Source organism: Aegilops tauschii, chromosome 7 (genome assembly GCF_002575655.3).
Source record: "Aegilops tauschii subsp. strangulata cultivar AL8/78 chromosome 7, Aet v6.0, whole genome shotgun sequence".
Lineage (NCBI taxonomy): Eukaryota > Viridiplantae > Streptophyta > Magnoliopsida > Poales > Poaceae > Aegilops > Aegilops tauschii.
The window spans coordinates 43123435-43129434 of NC_053041.3; positions in this window are offsets into that span (position 1 = coordinate 43123435).

A 6000-nucleotide genomic window follows, 5' to 3' on the forward strand; every position below is an offset into this window, starting at 1 on the left:
CGGGAGGATAGGTCGGGAGGGCTTCTTACTCTGTGGGGACTAACCTGACCTGAGGTGAACCTCCGTTCGGTGCTTCAGGAGTATCGATTAAGAAAGAAAAATAATCATCAAAACGCACCCCATTACTTACTTGTGCAAGGCTATAAGGAGGCAGGGGCATGGCAAGGGACAGAGGAGGGGCATGCCACTGATGCTCTGAAGGACTCGTCAAAGCTTACGGAGAGCTATCGCTCACGGCCATCGGAGGGCCATGGCTCACGGGTGGCAATGAGCAGGTCTCCAGTGCTAGGGATGAAAATGAAGTGAAAATTTTCCCTTTTTTCAAGAGAAAAAATGGTAACAGGGAGGAAAGAGTAATGCTATACCTACGTAGGGATTGTTACGTACCTTACGTACGTCATTGCTGATTTGGTAGTTTTTTATTTGTCATTAGTTAGGCACACGGGCCCATCCTAGAAATCAGGGTGGTTTGTTCAGCGTTTTATCAAATTATGTAGGTTACGAAACAGCTGTTCGTAGGTGTAGGAATTTTAGGGAAAGAAATATGAAAGCGGAAACAAAATATGCAAAATGAAAATGAAAATGAAAATATAATTTTTTATGTGGCAACGAAAACAAGAACGGAACGGCATTCAGGTGGAACAGACATGGAAACGGAACTTTCTGTTTCCGTGAATATGAAATTTTTGTTTCGATTATATGCCTATGACCACTGTACCAAGTATCAAATAACACACAATAACGCAATAAACAGAATGGATCATTTGAGAACCAACTTCTACTAGCACACACATGTAATCAACAAGATCCTATATGGAATTGTCTAGTACTGCTATAATACTACCCTTAGTTGCTAACACAATCATATTATTTCTCTATGATCTGTGCGGGCCGTCAGCACAAACTTCAAACTTCTGTTTTCGTGTTCGCTCTGTATTCGGTGCGTGTTCGTTTATGATATTATCTATTTTCGTATTCATTTTCGAGATTTCTGTATTCATTTCCGCTTCTGCAAAATATAATAATATAAAAACGAATGTGGTAGCACCCAGAGTTATCCGTTTTCATTCCATTTTCATCCCTATATCCAATGCGCCACGATATCAAAGACGAAACGACCAGGCTTTCCTAATGGTGGATAAGAGAAGGAGAGGGTTATCTGCAAAATCAAGTTTAAGTGGCTGGCTATCACCCCACGTGTGATCTCACCTTCCTTACTGAACTGATGGCCCACTTTCAAAGATTTCCATGCATTCACTCACTATTGGATTTCACGTGATAGTTCGCCCGGAACTGATGTATTAGTTTGTAGCATGGGTTCCACACCATTCAACCATGCACATCGACTGCTTATTAATTGTGCGTGTGCGCACATATATATTTCTGTTCACTCTATACCCAAGTGGAATCATGCTTTGTTAGGCAATACACACTTTTCTATAGCTACCATATCAAATCGTCATGGAAGTGAAAGGCCAATAATAGTAGTGTAGATCTACATGAGACAGGCAGAAAGAGGATGCAATGGATGAGTTGTAGGGAATAGGAGACGCCAGGAGTCAGATCAAGAGTGCTTGTTGGATCTCATGGTTCCCTGATGTATCCATTTTGGATCCAAAGCCACCGTGCGTGTGCGGTTTCATCACCAGTAGGAGTGGCCAGATAAGTCAAAGCGAACAAACTCCTCGGTGTGCAAGGTTCGAGAATGCAGCAAAGTAATTAACTACAGCGCATGTAACTTTGAATACCGACACGTGCTACGACATTGTATTGCCGCCTCATGAGAAGCCCGACCCAAAATGATCTCTCTAGTCTAGGGCGAAGCAGTAGAGGCAGCCAGGTGTTGCGATCAACCTAGTGGCAGCACACCGAATAGGTCGATTTCATTAACAGTGGCTCGAATCGAGGATACAAGTAGAGGGGTTCAAGGAAGAACAGAGGAAGAGCAGAGAAGGAGGGGAAAGTAGCTTCAGACCCGAGCGACCGGCGACCAAGATGGGCTAGCCCAATTACGAGATCACATATGTAATACAGTGTATGGTTTTGGCAACCGAGGTTCCTCAGCGGTTTTGGGAACCTTCTAGAAGGTTCCTCAACATGTTTTCACTGGTTTTTTCGTTTCCTTTTTATTTTTCTGTCAATATCGTTTTTTCTGTTTCATTCTTTATTTTTATTTTTCGTTTTTCTGTTTCTTTATTCCAATTTTTCTTTATTTCTTAATTCCTTTTCATTCTCTTTTTTCCTTTCTGAATTAAAAAATAAAAAAATTCAGAAGTTAAGAAAATGTTCTTGTTAATATAATTTTTGTTCACAAATTCGAAAATATTCTTCTTATTTTCAAAAATCTTCGCATCTTTCAAAAAAGTTCGGCATTTAAAAAAATGTTCCTCTTTCAAAACATTGTTCGCAAATTCAAAATAATGTTCGCTCTTTCCACATTCATGTCCTCGCATTCTTACTTTGCATTCGTTTCCTTCAGCTTCTTGATCCTGAAATTTTAAGATAAATTGTAAGTACTCAGTATCATGTTCTTAAGCAAAGCTACAGTTTTTTTGCTTGAATTTCAGTGTTTTCTCTGACCTATGTATAGTGTCAACAAGGATCTAAATTACAAGATGGAGATACATTTTTTGGTGGCATCTTACATCACAGTAATTTACAACCAAGATAGGTTTACAGTGTCTTTTCGATAGCAACTATAATGCATAGCTGCAGACTTTGTCGAATACACATCTGTATTTTGTATCCGTGTACTTACAGTGCCTATCTCATAGGGCCCTTCCTAGTGAGACCTAAGTTTAACTGAGTATCTTTTCTGACGATGGTCGTAGGATTTTATGCCCCATGTATTTAACTGAATATCTTTTCTGTCCTGACGACTCATGTATTTATAGTAGTAATGTTCTAATTTAGTGTTTCTTGAACATGGCCAGGGACTCAGGGCAATGTATAAAATCTAGATGCTAAGTTGACTTTTTTCCTGCGGATTTGCTTATCGTGACGATGCACAAAGGTTTAATAGCTCAAGCATTGGATGTTGGCAAAATAGAAGTTCCTTCACCAAAGGAAGAAAGTAATTCCACCGATTCGGAAGCTACTACAGATATTGAAAACATTGAAACTAGTGGCGATGACGACGATCATCGTAATCACAAGCATTGAAGACCACTGCCATGTTCTTGCACTTTACTAGTATCTCAATCGCAGCATTGAAATAGTATGATCTATTACTTCACATTTTCTGTATCATGAGGACCACTGCCATGTTGTGCCAATATATGTGTAGCCTTGAAATGTGTCCTCTATGTGATGTTAGCATTGATAATTTGAGTTGCAATTAACATTCTTCACAATACACTCCAACATCCTAACTGAGTAGCATCAATGAGTGTCAGATTCAAATCTAACTATGATGTAACACATGCTTGCCTAGACTATTTTCTGTACTGCATCATTTTTAATTACTAATTAGTTACTAGTAGCGTGGGAAAAAGTGTGTGCTACTAGTATTTAGGATACTAGTAGCGCCTGGTATTCTAGACGCGCTACTACTATTTCGTTAGTAGTAGCGCGGGTGACATCCGCGCTACTACTAACTTTTAGCTGTAGAGCGGTAGTAGTAGCGTGGGTACCCGCGCTACTACTAGCCAGTTTATCCACGCTACTAGTAGCCTTTTTCCTAGTAGTGGTTGGGGATCGGAGATAGAGGGGAAGGAGACAAAGGCTTACAGCGGTGTCGGTGCGCAGCTAAGCGGGCTCGGGGATGGCTCGGAGAGGACGAATCGGCGGTGGCCATCTCCGGTGTGCCGAGGAGGAAGATGACCTTCTGGAGGCGTTCCTGGGCGTCCGACAAAGCGTGGCTCAGTGGAGACGATGCAGGCGATGATTCAGAGCTCCTGGACATGAAGACGAGGCGAGGGGTGGCTGTGGCGATGACTACGACAGCGGCGAGCTCGCGGGCACTTTAGCCATGGCGAGGAGCAGGCGAGAGAGGGTGAGGGGGAAAGTGGTGAGCCATCGGCTCGATCCGTATGGGTCTCCGGAGCCTATCCACGGCGCCGATGAAGTAGGCAGGCGAGGTGAAGGGGATGACTGGCAGATGGGCTAGTGGGCCGCACAGTGCTGGGCCAGCTGGTGAATGTGCAGCACTTTTGTTTTAGGTTTTCACCTTGGGCCATAAATCATGAACATTTTTGAAGTGCCTTTTGGGTTTATTGAAAAAGATTTTATTTGAGCCCATTTGATTTAATTTGGTGCTACGGTTTGGATCAACCCCCATTTCAAATTAAATAAAATTTAAACATGATGCAATATAGATAGCTAGCCTAAGTGCATACCAGACTAGGGATGTGACAACAAAATTCACGTCGTTGTTGTACGCTACTAGTAGCCTTTTTCCTAGTAGTGGGTGGGGCTCGGAGATAGAGCATGCGAATGGCTGCAGAAGAAGAGGGGAAGGAGACAGAGGCTTACGGCGGTGTCGGTGCGCAGCTAAGCGGGCTCGGGGATGGCTCGGAGAGGACGAATCGGCGGTGGCCATCTCCGGTGTGCCGAGGAGGAAGACGACGTACTGGAGGCATTCCTGGGCGTCCGACAAAGCGTGGCTCAGTGGAGACGATGCAGGCGATGATTCAGAGCTCCTGGACATGAAGACGAGGCGAGCGGTGGCTGTGGCGATGACTACGACGGCGCCGAGCTCGCGGGCACTTTAGCCATGGCGAGGAGCAGGCGAGAGAGGGTGAGGGGGAAAGTGGTGAGCCATCGGCTCGATCCGTATGGGTCTCCGGAGCCTATCCACGGCGCCGATGAAGTAGGCAGGCGAGGTAAAGGGGATGACTGGCAGATGGGCTAGTGGGCCGCACAGTGCTGGGCCAGCTGGTGAGTGCCAGATAAGCCTCCTTCTGTTTTTCTTTTCCTGATGTCTGTTTTGGTTTGATTAAAATACCAAATCAATTTTACAAATCCAAAAAAAAATTGGGCACTAACTGAATTATTTCAGAGACCCTCAGCAATTATGAGAATATATATATATATATATATATATATATATATATATATATATATATATATATAGCATTTTCGTAACTCCAATTCAAATATGGGTTAATTGACGGCCCACCTATGTCCTGGAAAAATGTGCAGCACTTTTGTTTTAGGTTTTCACCTTGGGCCATAAATCATGAACATTTTTGAAGTGCCTTTTGGGTTTATTGAAAAAGATTTTATTTGAGCCCATTTGATTTAATTTGGTGCTATGGTTTGGATCAACCCCCATTTCAAATTAAATAAAATTTAAACATGATGCAATATAGATAGCTAGCCTAAGTGCATACCAGACTAGGGATGTGACAACAAAATTCACGCTGTTGTTGTACCCCCCCCCCCCCCCCCCCCCCCCCCCACCCCCAGTAGATCGGGTGAGAGATGTGTTCGACGGTAAGTGCCCCGCATAATTTTTGAAGTCAAGCTAAGACCAAAGCATGCACCTTCCTTCGACTCAGGCGTATTTCTCTTACTATTGTTTTTACTTTTTTCTTCCACTTCTTCGCTAAGCGATCTTCTTAAGATGTGGATTTTATTCCTTGCGAACAATTATGAAATCTACACTTGTGAATCAGTTTCATAGAGAGAGTGGATCGGAAGAAAAATGGAAGAAGGGAGTGGGAGGGCATGTTGTCGGGAAAAATGGTGCATGAGGGGAGTAAGCGAAAAGTAAAGGAAAACTAGAGCAAGTAGGGGATTTATATGCTAGGGAGGTGAGTTGGAATCTTTGATTGCAAATAGTCAACACTAGTGAGCCTAATGTGCATCTCATCTTTATCGTGTATTTAACTAGTGAAGGCCTAGTATAGAGCCCGACGGTATAATGTACGCAATTCCAGCTCACCGATGTCTATTTTCCTGACAATGTTCCATGATGATGACACCACCGATGGGGACCGAGGTTACCGTTGGTGTTAGATAGCACCGGCTTTCCCCTCCATTCCGTGATGATCAATC